The sequence below is a fragment of the Lissotriton helveticus genome, chromosome 6 (assembly GCF_964261635.1).
Source record: "Lissotriton helveticus chromosome 6, aLisHel1.1, whole genome shotgun sequence".
NCBI classification, from domain to species: Eukaryota; Metazoa; Chordata; class Amphibia; order Caudata; family Salamandridae; genus Lissotriton; species Lissotriton helveticus.
Window position 1 is genome coordinate 962,670,784 of NC_136067.1, and position 15,606 is coordinate 962,686,389.

The following is a 15,606-nucleotide window of genomic DNA, read 5'->3' on the forward strand; positions in this document are numbered from 1 at the left end:
CAACTTTCTCTTGAATTATTTTGTGTTAATCTTAAAGAGTATTGGTTACAGTATTTTTTTCTTTCTTCATATAGATACTCCTTCTAAACTATCAAGGAAGGAGTTGGCTATCCGGGCCAAGCGACGGAAGCTGGGGGCAATTGTCGCCGAATATCGGCGGCTGGTGGCTCAGGAGGAGGAGAATGACTCTCAGTCAACAACAACAGCTGCATCCTCCTCCACTGCCCCTGGGTCATACAGCCAGGGCAAACCTCCAGCGGTATGGCGCCGTGGTCCGGCAGCCACCCGCCACCGCCGAGCAGCGAAAACAACAGCTGCCCCCCACAGTACCTGCAAGGCGCTTGTGCAGCGCCTAACCCCGCCAGTGGCCTACCTTGAGCAGGAGGTGGAGAGGCAGAAAGTCCTGCTCAAGGCCCTCTGGAGAGAGCTGCGTGACCACCTGGCCACTGACACTGCCGGCCAAAGTAGAGACTGTCCCTTGCCCCTTTTTTAAAGACTTTTGGGGGTGGGAATCGGGCGTTGGGGTTTTGGGACTTTTGGGGACATTTCATGGACATTGGTTGGGGTTAGGGAGTGCGGTGGGTGGGTCTTGTGGGATAGTTAACTTTTTTAGGGTAAAAATAATTATTTATTTTCCACTTAAATATAGCTTACGCGTTTTTACTGTTTTGTGGGGAGGCAGGGGGGGTTAACTGTACGTTTGTTTTCCTGAAACTTAACTGGCTGGTTGATTCAAATTGTCTAAGTAATCGCCCAAATTTGTACAAAAGTGCCACTGACAGAGTTAGTGAATTCAATTGACCTACTACTTTACCAGTACTACTGTCAGTCTCTCCTCTCCTCCTACTCCATTATTCGTCCTTCCCCTAAAATGCTTATCTTACCTGTGATTCGTGTTTGAGAATAGGGCTAGGCACAGGGCTGGCTGCATGGCAAACGGCGATTAAGGTTGACTATGGAATGCTGGACGGATGAAATGGCATCGTTGTGGTGGTAGTAGTAGTGGTCCACACTGACAGTAGCAGCATATGAAAAAAATGAGACATTGAGTGGCCTTAGTGGAGAATTAGAACAGTACGATAGTACAGTACACAAGAATAGTGGCAAAAATTGTAACCTAAGCAATGCTAAAGTATTCAATCAAAAGTTAGCTACTAGTTTCGTGGATTATGGCTACTACAAGAACTAGCACTGAAGGACACAGCAGCGTAAGCTTTCGTCACGTGTAGGAGGATGTTGTTGATGATGAATCCACTCGATGGCGGACATGAAATTCTGAATTGATTTGCAAATACTCATGGGTGTGTGTCAAGCAGAATAAGAATATATCCTCGGATTCCTTGACCTGCCTTGAAATTGATTTTCTGTTGCTTTTGACCTTATACTCCCCAGCAAGCGTGTGGAATTATTGGTGTAATTTAGTCACACCTCAATGAAAACCACACAGCCTGGGGGAAGAGGGTTTGGGTTTGAAAAATGGATGGGAATGGGGGTTTTTGGGAAAGTTTTTTGGGGAGAGAAAAAAAAACACAGCATGGACAAACAACAAATGAAGAAAAACAAATTTTTGGATATGAAGATATCCATAATTCTTTTAAGGGACATAAACGAAGTGCATGAAGTTGTTTGCTAAATGGATGGTTAGGTTACTGAAAAGTAGTACTTACTATAACTTACTAACTAGTACTAAACAATTAGACAGTACAGGGCTGCAGTAATTACGCAATTTCACTTATCTATCTGCCCTCAGAGAGAATAAACACTTAGTAGTATATTACATTAGTTTTAAAAATAGTAAAGAAACTTATCAAATAGCTGTAGGGATGAATTTGAAGCAGCGAGCAAACGCACAGAGTCGCACTCATAGAAGTTCACAACAATAACATTATTTAAAAAGATAAGGACAAGTGAAGTGGATACTGTAACTGTATGTTGTAGTTGTCCTGGTCAAATTGGGAAGTTGCATGAATCCATAAAGGAAGTGCATGCATGAAGTTGTTTGCTAAATGGATGGTTAGGTTACTGAAAAGTAGTACTTACTATAACTTACTAACTAGTACTAAACAATTAGACAGTACAGGGCTGCAGTAATTACGCAATTTCACTTATCTATCTGCCCTCAGAGAGAATAAACACTTAGTAGTATATTACATTAGTTTTAAAAATAGTAAAGAAACTTATCAAATAGCTGTAGGGATGAATTCAAATTCAAATTCAATAAACTTTATTCGGTTAAAAAAAACAATTAACCATAAAAGTAGCAAACATAAAACAAGGTACAGTAATTACAATAAATTCTTCTCATAATTGATAATACAGTGAGGTAGATCAATAAGGAATCTATGATATTTCAATTTGAATTTGTTTTCTGAATTTAAAAACACTTTTTAAATAATTTAAAATCACAGTAACAGTTAAAATCGTGTCCATTTTCTGTACTTCTAAAAAAGCTGGGCGACATCTGGTTAAATTCATATTTTTTAAAAAAGGGACAATAATTTTCCTACGTATAGCAGTATAAAATTTGCAGAAAAAAAGGATATGAATATCAGATTGTTGTGATGTACCATCACACAAACAAGTGGGCAGAATATGAGTCCATGAGTTCATGCATGGAAAAGACACTAATCTAAAAAATATACAAAATCTAAAACGAGTTAAAAGAAAGCGATCATAGTTAGTCATGGGCAGGGATAAATATGGCTGTACAGTATTAGTATCACAGAGGGTAGGAAGGTGAGAGTGTACTGTAGATTTCAGAATTTCCACTCTCTTCCTCTTACTCATCAGGTGGTCCAGGCAGATAGTTTTTAATAGCTTCCTAGGAATATTATCCATTGAGATTGGGTCCGAAAAATATGAGTGTAGTCCAATCTCGGTCAAGAAATGATTTACGTAACTCAACCATTCCATTCTGTCCGCATGGTCCAAACTGAGGGTGTCACATAGCAGAGCCCGATTCATAACGCACTCATTAGTAGTCCATACCCTATGCCACAATAGGATAGGTTGAATTCTGATAATGTCCGTTATGTAAGGTTGGCCAAGTTCAGCGTGACAATTGAATGTGGCTGCACACTGTGGGACTGCTAGAACTCCCCTCAAAAATTTGTTCTCTACCAGCTGGATTTGATCAACATTTGCATATCCCCACAGACCAGAGCCATACATAGCCACAGACAAGCATGTAGCTTTGTAGATGGTTAACATTTCTTTTATCGGCTTCCTGCCCAATTTCCTAACAAAATTCTGTAAGGCCATGATCGTTTTCATAAATAAAAGAGTTCTAGCCTTAATAGCGCTTGTCCAGGAGCCTGACTCATGGAATAAAATGCCCAAATAAGAAAAGGTTGGGGTGTTATCCAGCGGGACATTGTTTAAAACAATACGCTTCATTGATTTGCCTGGTTTTAGGCCGCAATTCATTGAGAAAGTCTTACTACAGTTAACTAGTAGATCCAGGTTCAACATAAATTTCTCAAAGCTAACTACTAGTTTTTGTAGAGCACGAGGAGTGCGTGCCATGAGTACTGCGTCATCCGCATACATGAGCGCAGGGATTTCCCTCCTCCCCACCCTGGGCATATCCCTACACTCATGCAGCAGGTGACGCTCGAGCCCATTGATATAGAGAAGAAATAAAAAAGGTGCCAGTACGCAACCTTGCCGCACTCCGCGACCTATGCTAAATTGTCTGGAGCATTCTCCCCCCCTGCCGTAACGAACAGAGGCTGTAGCTCCACTGTAGAGTTCCCTCAAAAAACAGATAATGTTATTATCCACTCCCAAACCTTTCATTATATCCCACAATTTAGAGTGTGATACACAATCGAACGCTGAAGAGAGATCGACAAAAGTAAAATACAAGCGCTCGGATTTTATCCTTATATATTTATGCTGCAAGAGCATAAGGTTTAACCCTTGCTCAATTGTACCAATCCCTTTTTGAAAACCAAATTGCAAATCACTAATAATATCATTATCCTCTGCCCAGCTTTGGAGTCTTGCCAACACAACACGTCCTAAAATTTTTACTGAGGAATCAAGAAGGGAGATTGGTCTGTAACAGGCACAGCTATTCCTATCCCCCTTCTTGTAGATCGGGACAATGACTGAGGTGAACCAAGATTCTTTCAGGCCCGATGAGAGAGCTGCATTAAAAAGTTGTACTAACATTGGCCCCCAAATTTCAATATTAGCTTTAAATAAATCTGCCGGAATCCCATCAGGTCCGGCAGCCTTACCGCATTTAGTTGATCCCAGGGCTAAGAGCACTTCCTCAATTGTCGTAACCAAGTTGTAACTCTGTTGTACATCCAGGCTAGAGTTAATACCCCCAACATGGATGTCTTCCTGTGCCTTATAAAGATTTGAAAAATGGTCTACCCATTTATCTTCATCTATTGCAATCTCGATTCGCGCCGTGTGGGTTTCATAAGGGAAAGGAGTATTAACTGCTTTCCAAAATGCGGCGGAATCTTTGGATTGCGAGGCCTCACAGAGGGAATCTAAAGCCTCCTTATTTAATGCGGTTTTCCTTGCTTTCAGGGCCTGAGTATATGTATTCCTACATTCTCTTATTTCATTTTTATCCTTAGGGCATCTATGTACTGCCTGTTTTAAATTTTTCAAAGCCCTTGTACATACAGTATTAAACCAGCTCTTTGGCCCCCTGCCTCTACGTTTTGCCTCCACCCTTAGGCTGCTTTTTATATTTGCAGCTATTGTTCCAAAGTGCTCAATAATTTGATCTTTAGTGGAGTTATCACTTAGGCAAATCCTAAAACTATTTGAGCACGCCTCCCACAGTTTCTCAAAAAAGGTTGTGGGGATTACTTTACTCCATTTAAGTGTGTACCCATTTTGTCTCCCAAGGACAACATCAACCGCTGTCTCTACTAGAGGCGCGGCCGTCGATGGGTCTGGGAACAAATCTACTACCTTAAGAGATTGTGGGAGGTGGTCACTTATGGGTAATTGGATATTCGTAACCCCCAGGAGTCTATGATTGAGATTACTGGAAGTGATAATAAAATCAATAGTTGTCGATGAGCCTCTACCAACAAAAGTCGGAACAAAGGGTGTAGGTTCTGGGGCAGATTCGTTGGCAAACCCCAAGTCAAACATGAATAATAATTCATTTAGTAAGTCCCCCATCAAGGTATGATCAAAGTGTGTCAAGTACATATCTCTCTCAGTCATAAGGCCACATAGGCCCTGATTCCTTTTAGTACATAATGAACAATTAAAATCCCCCCCCCATATGATTATCAGGTCCCTTTCATTTCTGTCTACCTCTAACTGAATTTCATCTTTAAGCTGCTTCATTACAACCAGAATATCATCTCTCGGGACATTGTTATAAAAATTAATAATTAGCACCACAGCTCCTTTATAATTCCGTAAAGTTATAATTTGGAAATAACAAGAACTTAAATGGCAGTGAGCTTGTTTAATTTTAAGTTGATTTGAAACAAGCGTTGTCAACCCACCCTTAGCTCTTCCAAAATGACCTCCGACAGCTGGTGTAAAGAAAGTTCTATAGCCACTTACATGAATTGATTCCTGTATCCAGGTTTCTTGCAGAGCCACTATATCCTGACCATTTATTACTGACTCCCATGCCGGATTTGTGATTTTTTGCCTAAACCCTGCTATATTCCAAAACAACAGTGCACATAAATCATTCTCTTTCTGGGACAGGCCTTCACCTGCCTGTTCCCCACCCCTAATAATGATATCAACTGTGGGGGATTGCATCTGTTCCTGGATATTACTGTTACATAGCAATAAGCTGTTAGTATTAGGGGTCTTTTGTAAAGTTGGCAAATCTTGGGGAATCCTACTCAGAGTCTCAGTACTTTTAAGGGGAACTATATCCTTAATAAAGGGGTAAGAGACTAAAGGATAAAACTTATTCCCAGCCAAATTTTTTTGGGATATCTGAGCTTGTTGTCAATCCACCCCGTCCAGCCCATTAAAAATCTGGAAACGATTTTGAATAGGTAAATTGTACATGGGCGGGTGGAACTCTTTATTATACCATGGCCTCCCCTGCAGGAGGTTGGACTCAGGATGTAGTGGATATCGGCTATTTATAGGGGGGTATTGATAATCTAATACCTGGTGTCTGGGATAAAACTCCTCCGAGCTTTGCATATGAATATGGGGCTCCTGAGCATTTACGTAAAGAGGATAACCCCTCAACGGTGGTGGCCCCATTAAACCGGGCATATCCCATGGTCCCACTTTTCTAAAACTCCGCTGTCGGTATGGTGGTTTCTGAAATAGCTGCCTATTCCAACCCTGTTTATTATTGTCTTTTGATGGTGCATAGGGATAGAAATAGGATAAAAGATGTGTGGAGATGGCATCGCTGCTACTGGCATCAAACCAATCTCCAATGTGCCTCACGGCCCTATAATCCTTAAAATTGATGACTATTACATCACCCATTCTGTCCTTAGGTCTGACTCCCACCCAATGGGCACGTCTTACACTTACGATTTCTCCATTGATGGATGCAGGCAACGGTCTGTTGTCTCGGAGCCAGAATGTAACCTTGTTCCGTAAGGCAACGTGATCTTCCCATTTACCTGTAGGTAGCTCTGGAACCCCTGCCATTACAATGACAAAAGGGGCACAATCTGGGGGTAAGTCTATTGTATGACTCGGTTTTTCTAAGGCAATAGTTGGGGGATTCTTATTTCTCGGATTAGTTATTAAAGGGTCTTTTCTCCCACCATGATTTTGGGATCCCCCAGGTTTTTGAGTTTGTTCTTTAGTTAATGGGGCCGCCAGCTGAATAGCAGGCGGTTGCAATGTGGGAGCTGATGGCACAGTCATTGGACTACCCACTTTACCCTTTTCTTGGACTACTTTCCTTTTTTTAAACACGGGTGCTGATGTCTTAGTTACTGGAGTAATAGGAGCAGATGTTATAAGGGGCATTACAGCGTTAGGTTTTGCAGGAGGGTTAATCTTAACTGTGAGATTCGTCCTAACTTTTTCCGGGCCTTTTATTAATTCATGTAAAAGGACGGAGTTCTGTTCAACCTTTTTCTCTATGATGTCCAAATGTGTGGACATCAAGTTGGTCTTATCCAAAATCGGTTGCAACACACCCCTAATTAATTCTAAGATTTTGGGCAGCATGGCCTCTTCACCTAATGGGATTAGACCAATATGTGGCTGTGGGGACTGAGCTACCCCTTTCCTTATCTTCTGAGGTCTATTACACAGTGGTTCACCCCCCCTTTTTTTACTTATTCCTATAGTGGGTGGTGAAATGGAAGACCTAAAAGATGCCTCAATGGGCATTTCTGGAGATCCTGATAGCCTTCCATTATCGTTCCCTGTATATGAATCTGGTAAAGGAAAGCTAGTTGGCGTACTAGACAAAAGAAGCTTACTCATTGTAGTGGGGTCAAGGGGAAAATTATCAGTATTGTCTATAATCCCTGATTGTAAACAGTCAATAAGCATCACAGAATCTGTGGGTCGACTCTGTGAGATAGCATCCCCCACTCCTCCCAGGTTTGAAGATCTCAACTCAAGAAGAAGAGGTGCAGTTTCAGGCACACTCCCCCCTCCTTGTGTAATTTTATAATTTGCCTTACTTTGCTTCCCCCTCCGTCTCACTCGGGCTTTCTTGTATTTTCTAGGAGATTTTTTAGTTACGAGATCATGTATTCCTGTGGCTGATGATATAGCCAATACTGTGGGAACTGGAGCACAAAAGTTATCAGACTGGCCTGCATGGACCATAGCTGTTACAATGGTTACTTTGCCTGCAGGGACTGAGTGTTCCATAGCCACAGGGTTATCAGGATCAGTTACTAGGAGTTCTGGTACAGTGGTAATAGTAGGTGAGTGTTCCAAACCCAGTGAAGCCCTCCTGTTACTGTTAATTTGCGCTACCTTCTTTATAAGGAAGTTGTCCATAGTAACCACTTTAGTAGTCATAGTGGCTGATGGTTGAATGCTGGCTTAATACGAGAAGAATAAGAAGACAGATAACAAGTTCTCACTCACATTAAGAAGCTGCTCGTAAGATGATTAAAGGGACGTAAAGGATATGGCCCCGGCCCGGCTCCTCGGTCCACGGAGGGCCACAGAGGGCCCGCCCTTTGCCCGGGCTTAGCCCGGCGCTCCCGCGCGCTCTCGCGCAGCGAGTTCCTGTCTTGATTAAATGGGAGATTGTGCCGTCCGGGGGGCGGGGCTAACAGGGGGCGCTGACCTGTTGTCAGAGGTCAGGCAGGGACTCCTGGGGAAGCGAGTCCCTGCAGCGCTGCTCTCCTGTGCTGGTCAATGTTCCTCTCGTCCCACGCACACTCCAGGTCCCAGGGCAGTTCGTCCAGGCGGTGTCTCTGACCGCGCAGCGGCACCCGCGGAGCGGGTGCGGCCAGTCGTTGAGAGGAAACAGGAAGGTGAATGGCGGCGTCCCTCGAAGGTCTCCCAGGCTGTGAGAAAAGGCTCCCACCTGCGCCAGGGATCAAAGTCTGTTTATGAAGGTGTGTGCCGTCCGGGGGGCGGGGCTAACAGGGGGCGCTGACCTGTTGTCAGAGGTCAGGCAGGGACTCCTGGGGAAGCGAGTCCCTGCAGCGCTGCTCTCCTGTGCTGGTCAATGTTCCTCTCGTCCCACGCACACTCCAGGTCCCAGGGCAGTTCGTCCAGGCGGTGTCTCTGACCGCGCAGCGGCACCCGCGGAGCGGGTGCGGCCAGTCGTTGAGAGGAAACAGGAAGGTGAATGGCGGCGTCCCTCGAAGGTCTCCCAGGCTGTGAGAAAAGGCTCCCACCTGCGCCAGGGATCAAAGTCTGTTTATGAAGGTGTGTGCCGTCCGGGGGGCGGGGCTAACAGGGGGCGCTGACCTGTTGTCAGAGGTCAGGCAGGGACTCCTGGGGAAGCGAGTCCCTGCAGCGCTGCTCTCCTGTGCTGGTCAATGTTCCTCTCGTCCCACGCACACTCCAGGTCCCAGGGCAGTTCGTCCAGGCGGTGTCTCTGACCGCGCAGCGGCACCCGCGGAGCGGGTGCGGCCAGTCGTTGAGAGGAAACAGGAAGGTGAATGGCGGCGTCCCTCGAAGGTCTCCCAGGCTGTGAGAAAAGGCTCCCACCTGCGCCAGGGATCAAAGTCTGTTTATGAAGGTGTGTGCCGTCCGGGGGGCGGGGCTAACAGGGGGCGCTGACCTGTTGTCAGAGGTCAGGCAGGGACTCCTGGGGAAGCGAGTCCCTGCAGCGCTGCTCTCCTGTGCTGGTCAATGTTCCTCTCGTCCCACGCACACTCCAGGTCCCAGGGCAGTTCGTCCAGGCGGTGTCTCTGACCGCGCAGCGGCACCCGCGGAGCGGGTGCGGCCAGTCGTTGAGAGGAAACAGGAAGGTGAATGGCGGCGTCCCTCGAAGGTCTCCCAGGCTGTGAGAAAAGGGATGAATTTGAAGCAGCGAGCAAACGCACAGAGTCGCACTCATAGAAGTTCACAACAATAACATTATTTAAAAAGATAAGGACAAGTGAAGTGGATACTGTAACTGTATGTTGTAGTTGTCCTGGTCAAATTGGGAAGTTGCATGAATCCAGCCATTCCTTATTCGCGGTACTCCTCCATTCCATCGGGCGCTCCGTCGATCAATCTTGGTCACCACACTGTCCACTGCCTGCCTGGTGGATGCGGAATTGCGGATTGTTATGGTAAACCTGAGTTAATGTTTTTCCCATCGCACAGGGTAAGTGCCGGCCTGTAATTGTCGATGGAAAAACAGAAAGGGATATTAAAACACCCCGGAGGAAAAATATAAGGTACAGTGTGTCATGCAAAAATAACACTTTCACTTTCAGAGGCGACAGTATTACATAAATGCATAATTTCTAAAGTGCCTATTCTGAGTCTCTGTTTCCAGGATAATAATTAGTACACAGCAGGCCAGGGCCATGCAGACGGTCAAGGCAGGCACCACTGAGTGAACCAACCTCCATGTAGCATACCTCTTTGACACAGACAGACAAAGCAGATCTAATTTTATACAGAAAGCCACATAGCTGCAATTTTACATCAACCGCTGTCTGGACTCTGGCATAACACTACACTGGCTCGACCACTCCATACCACGACTAGAAAGACATTTAGTTCTGCTGTGGTTGTTGTTGACTTGTTTACCTGTTTGCCACTCAGGAAATGGCCATAGTTCTTCCGTAAATCGACGATGATGACCCATCCATTCCAGTGAATGACTGTAAAGATATTATGTAACTTTGGTCATCATGATTCATCATCATCATGGTGTTGGCAAACTCAATGTTGTTCATGCAGTCACAGTCTACACACAGTGAGTCCAAGGACATTTTCCCTATTAAAAAATGCAACGTAGTGGCCCCTGCAGTAGAAGTACAATTTGCATTAAACAATGTAAACAGAGTAGACTTGAGTTTCATTTAGTGTGAACAAGATTAAATAATAACAGAGCACATAGGATTCATTTCATGCACAACAAACAAACAGCAATTGCCTTCATCAGAGCCAGATAGCCAGTGTTGTCCACTGCATGCCATCTCATAATTCATTACCTCTTCCACCTTTTGTCAGCATCTTATTCTTAAGTGAAGGGCCACAGGGCAGCCTCTCGTGTCAATTTCAGAAGTAACAGTCAGCATAGTCAGTCATTCCAGTCCCACTTCTTGAATGAATGATGTAGGTCTTATCATGCGCATACTTAGCCCAATGGGCGTCAAGGCGCCTAAAGCAAATGACACAGCTAGCAGATCAACCAACAGTCCATCACTGATAAGCTTTGGTAAAGTACCAGGTCTTCAGGGCTTTTTTAAAAAGATCAATTGAGGGAAGTACTTTAACCTCAGTTGGAAGAGAGTTCCAAAGCTTAGGGGCCACTACAGAAAAGGCTCTTGCTCCCCATGTGGCTAGCCGTATACGCGGCACTACCAGTTGGGACAGACCAGCAGATCGTAGGGATCTAGTTGGGGTATAATGTGAAAGCAGAGACCCAAGAGAATCATCCGGACCTGCTCTGAGCGCTCTGTATGTGAGACATAGAATCTTAAAAAAGACTCTATACTGGACAGGAAGCCAGTGAAGGTCTCTCCTGGCAGTCGTAGCAGAGGATGCTAAGGGAAGGGCCAGCACAAAATGTGCTGCCGCGTTCTGCACTATTTGCAGTTGATGAATAAGACCTGTGTTAGACTCCGCATACAAAGAGTTGCAGTAATCAAGCCTTGATCCTACAAGAGCCACTGCAATCTGCTTGCGGGCCTGAAGAGAGAGATAGTGACAGATCCTATTCAGGATCCTGATCACACCCCAACATGTGGCCACCGTCCTATTTACTTGGAGCTTCATGGAGAGTGAGGTGTCAAAAACCACACCGAGATTTCTGGCTGATTGGGAGGGAGTGGGGCAGATGCCAAGAGACAGAGGCCACCACTCATTAGACCAAGCATCTTGGTCCTTCCCAAAAACCAAAACCTCTGTCTTATCGCCATTTAGCTTTAGGGAGTTGATGACCATCCAATCTGCTACATGCTGCATGCATGATCTAAAGCTAATGGCAGACAAGCGATCAGAGGAATGGGCCAGAGACACCATAATCTGGGTATCATCGGCGTAGGATACCACCTCCATCCCCTGCGATCTTACTAGTCTAGCAAGGGGGGCCACATAGATGTTAAACAGGGTCGGACTAAGGGCCGACCCCTGTGGCACCCCACATTGCAACGACTTAGCAGGGGAAAGAAAGTCTCCAAGCTTTACTCTCTGTTCTCTACCCGTGAGAAAGGAGTTAAGGAGATTCAGAGCTGACCCAGAGACCCCTGCCTCCCTAAGCCGAGATGTTAAAATGGCGGGAGACAGGGTGTCGAATGCGGCTGTGAGGTCTAATAGTACCAGTATGGTGGTTTGGCCTCTATCCACTTTTCGACGGATGTTATCTGCAACCACAGTGAGAGCGGATTCAGTACTGTGACATTTTCTGAATCCGTGCTGGGTGCAGTCCAAGTACTCATTGGTTTCTAGAAAAGTGGAGAGATGTAGGTTAAGGTGTGACTCCAGTATTTTCGCAGGCGCCGGAAGCAGAGAAATGGGCCTAAAGTTTTTAAGAGTGCCCGGGTCCAGAGAAGGTTTCTTTAGAAGGGGCCTCACTATCGCCTTCTTCCACACAGAGGGAAAGGAACCCTGAGTGATGGCACCATTCATAACCTCCAACAGAGGTGGAAGAATACTGTTTCTGCATTCTTTCAAAGTTTTTAGCGGCAGGGGGTCCATAGGGGAGGAAGATTTAGTCCTATCAAGTAGGAGATTTAGTCCTTCCAAAGACAATAGAGGAAATTGTTCAAATTGTTTGGAAGGGCCTTCACCCCTGGAATCTAGGTTAGAGATGGCAGAAGGAATATCCTTGTCCAGGGAGCGCCTTTGTAACTCCAGGGCAGTATGGATGTCAAGAATTTTATTGTGAAAGAAGTCGGAGATGTTATTACATAGGTCCTGAGAACTGACCACAGGGTCAGGGAGTTGAAGAGAGCATAGTGAGTCAGCAATTTTGAAAAGTTCCCTTGATGAAGTTAGGGAACCTGTGAGGTTGGTAAAATACTCTTGCTTCTCCAATATAACTCTCCGCTTATAGTCTCGTAGTTCAGACTTAAGGGACTCTCGGTCTTTCGGATCCCAGGACTTCCTCCATCTTCTCTCACTACTCCTGCAGCCTTGCCTAAGAAGTCTCAGATGCTCCGAGAACCAGGGTGCGGTGGGTTTCTGTCGAGCTGCATATCGAAGGGAGGCAGGGGCAAGCTTTTCTACCGCACTGGTGATGGAATCAGTGAATTTTTGAGCTGCCTCATCTACTCCCTTCAGGGAGATGAATTCTAGAGCCCGAATTTGGGGAAGAATGGTGTCATCAGTAATATTTTTAAAATTTCTCCTGAGAATAAAGGAGGAGGCAGCCAAGTTGGCTGGGAGGGGGGCAGAGGAGACAAAATCAAATGGCACAGCGAAGTGGTCTGTCCAAACCAGAGACAGGGGCAAGCCAGAGATTATCCTAGAATCACCTATTTATCCTAGAATCACTCGAAAACTTCTTTTGAGGGGACTCGTCTACGAAGCGACAGTTTCTTGATTCTGCGTAATCCGGCCATCTGCCTTGAGGGAAATGGATAGGGGGAGCCTGGAGGAGGAGGATAGAGGAGCATGACTGAGTTGTGAACTTGTGAACTTCAGGAATGCAGACAGCGGCACCTTCAATATGGAAATAAGACGAAGACAGTGCTGCTGATGGATTTGTGATTAGAATTTTGTTGTGCTAAAAGTTGCAAAACAAAGAAAGACACACAGAAATAAAAGTGAATAAGGACAAAAAAAAGTAAGTATTTCAAGCCTAGGTGACAGGGAAGAAGAGCTCGTCCTCAAACTCTGTGAATTGAAACGGGAGTAGGTCAGCTAACAGAGAAGAACTTCTGTCACCTAAGTCGGTGTCCTCTTCTTCCTGCGTAGATTCACATATTTTGTAATCTGGTGGTATGAAGTGCTGATACATCTTGATCATTGTTAAACTCTCCACATTTTTGGTCGAGAGGCGGGTCCTTTTTGAAGTTACAATGGCACCAGCAGCACTGAAAACACATCAGAAGACACGCTTACGAGTGGGCAAGCCAAATAATTTATAACCAGCTTGGTGATCAGTGGCCATTGAGGCCTTTTCCCATACCAGTACACCAATGTGTTCTGATCAAAGAAGACCTCTGTTGGGTCATCCTGCACCATCCACTCAAGGGCCTCCAGGGGTGCTCCACTTTGCGTACCATCTGTTGCCTTTGCATCAACACTGGAACGAGCAAACCCTTGATGAGTTATCCAATCCGCCTCCGACAATATTATTGCTGGGCCTGGTGCAGGTGATGATGATACGGTTGCTGGTGTTGGTAACGGCTCTGAGGTAAAGTGACTGCCTTCAGCCACAGAAGTGGACCTTGACACCGGATGGCCTGCTGCTTGAGTAGTACTTGTGGTGGTTCCTTCAATTTCCTGCCACTCTTTTTCGAACCGAGTGGCTGACAGAGATAACCAATGTTTGTACTGGGAAACATCTGCTTCAGAAAAAGGAATGAATGTATTGCCTTTTTGTACCGTGGATCCAGAATAGTGGCACAAATGTAATGTTGTTTTGAATGTATTGTTTTAAGCCTTGCATTGTCAACTAGGCGGCTTAAGAAGCTCTCCTCCAACTGATATGCGTCTTGTTTTTCAGCATCAACTCTGAACGTTGAAGACTCCGCCTTCAGTTGGTGCTCTAGCATGCGCAACAATGGGATAGCTTTGCCCAAAGTACAGTCCTCCCTGCTGACTTCACGCTTGAACACCTCAAAAGGACGAAGCATGTCTGTCAGGCTTTTAACTAGGTCCCATTCCTCCACCTCTAGCCTCATGTCTTTCATAGAAGCACCCCGTGCGTGAAAGACATACTCATTGATTACCAAGTACTGCTCAAACAGATGCTCAAGCATGTAGAAGGTTGAGTTCCAACGTGTTGCTACCTCCTGGATGAGTCTTCTGACTGGCACACTATGGTCACGTTGAATGATCCTCAGCTGCTTCCGAGCCTTAAAAGAATGGCTGAAATGTGTGCAGATTCTTCGGCAGGTGGTCAGTAACTTGCTGACTGTGTTTTCTTTTTTCAAGAAATCTTGAAAAATAATGTTAATGCTGTGCGCCAAACACAGCACTCTGAAATAGCCACCATCAGCCATGGCCTTAACTATATTATTGCCATTATCCGTGGAAACATAACCAATCATGCGCTTTCTTGGCTGCAGCCATTCAAAGACCTTACTGTTAAATTCCTCCAACATGTTTACTGCAGTATGAGATTTCTCCATGGCAAACATGGCTACTGTTGCATGTTTCCGAATAGCTTGAAAAATTGTGACACTGTCAACACCTGCAGCTATCTTCTCTCTAACCCCCGCAAAAGAGACAGAGTGTGCAGTGATGCACAGGTAATTAACGGCTTGGCAACTGGTCCACATGTCTGTTGTCAGGTGGATAGTGTGAACAGCACTCTTCTGCAAAGCTGCCCCAATCACGTCCAGCACATCTTGATGTAGTGCTGGAACCGCAACTCTGGCAAAATAGGACCGGCTAGGAACCTTCCATTTAGGGCAGACTGTTGCAACAAATTCTAGAAAACCCACCCCTTCCACGAAAGAAAAAGGGAGAAGGTCCAACACTAACATTTTAGCCAGCATTGCATTATATAGATGTGCCATTGGGTGGTTGCGTTCCAATGGCGCCTCCGACCAAAACATGCTTTTAATGGTGGTCTGGACTGTTTTCATATGTGATGATGATCCAGACTTCTTCAACCCAGTTAGGCTCATTGATGTACTTTTTCGCATTGGTGTCTCTACCAGACTCTTACTGTGCCACCTAGATGTTGCTGGGTTAGAGGGTGTGGGCGCTACTACTGCAGTGCTGCTGCCAGGGGTACTGTGTGTACCAGAAAACATGCCTCTCACTTCACCTCCCCCCTGCACGATCAGCTCCTCGTCATCAGATGCAATATCAATGTCTACATTTGGATTTCTAGTTTTGGCTTTCCGGATGTTACTTAGG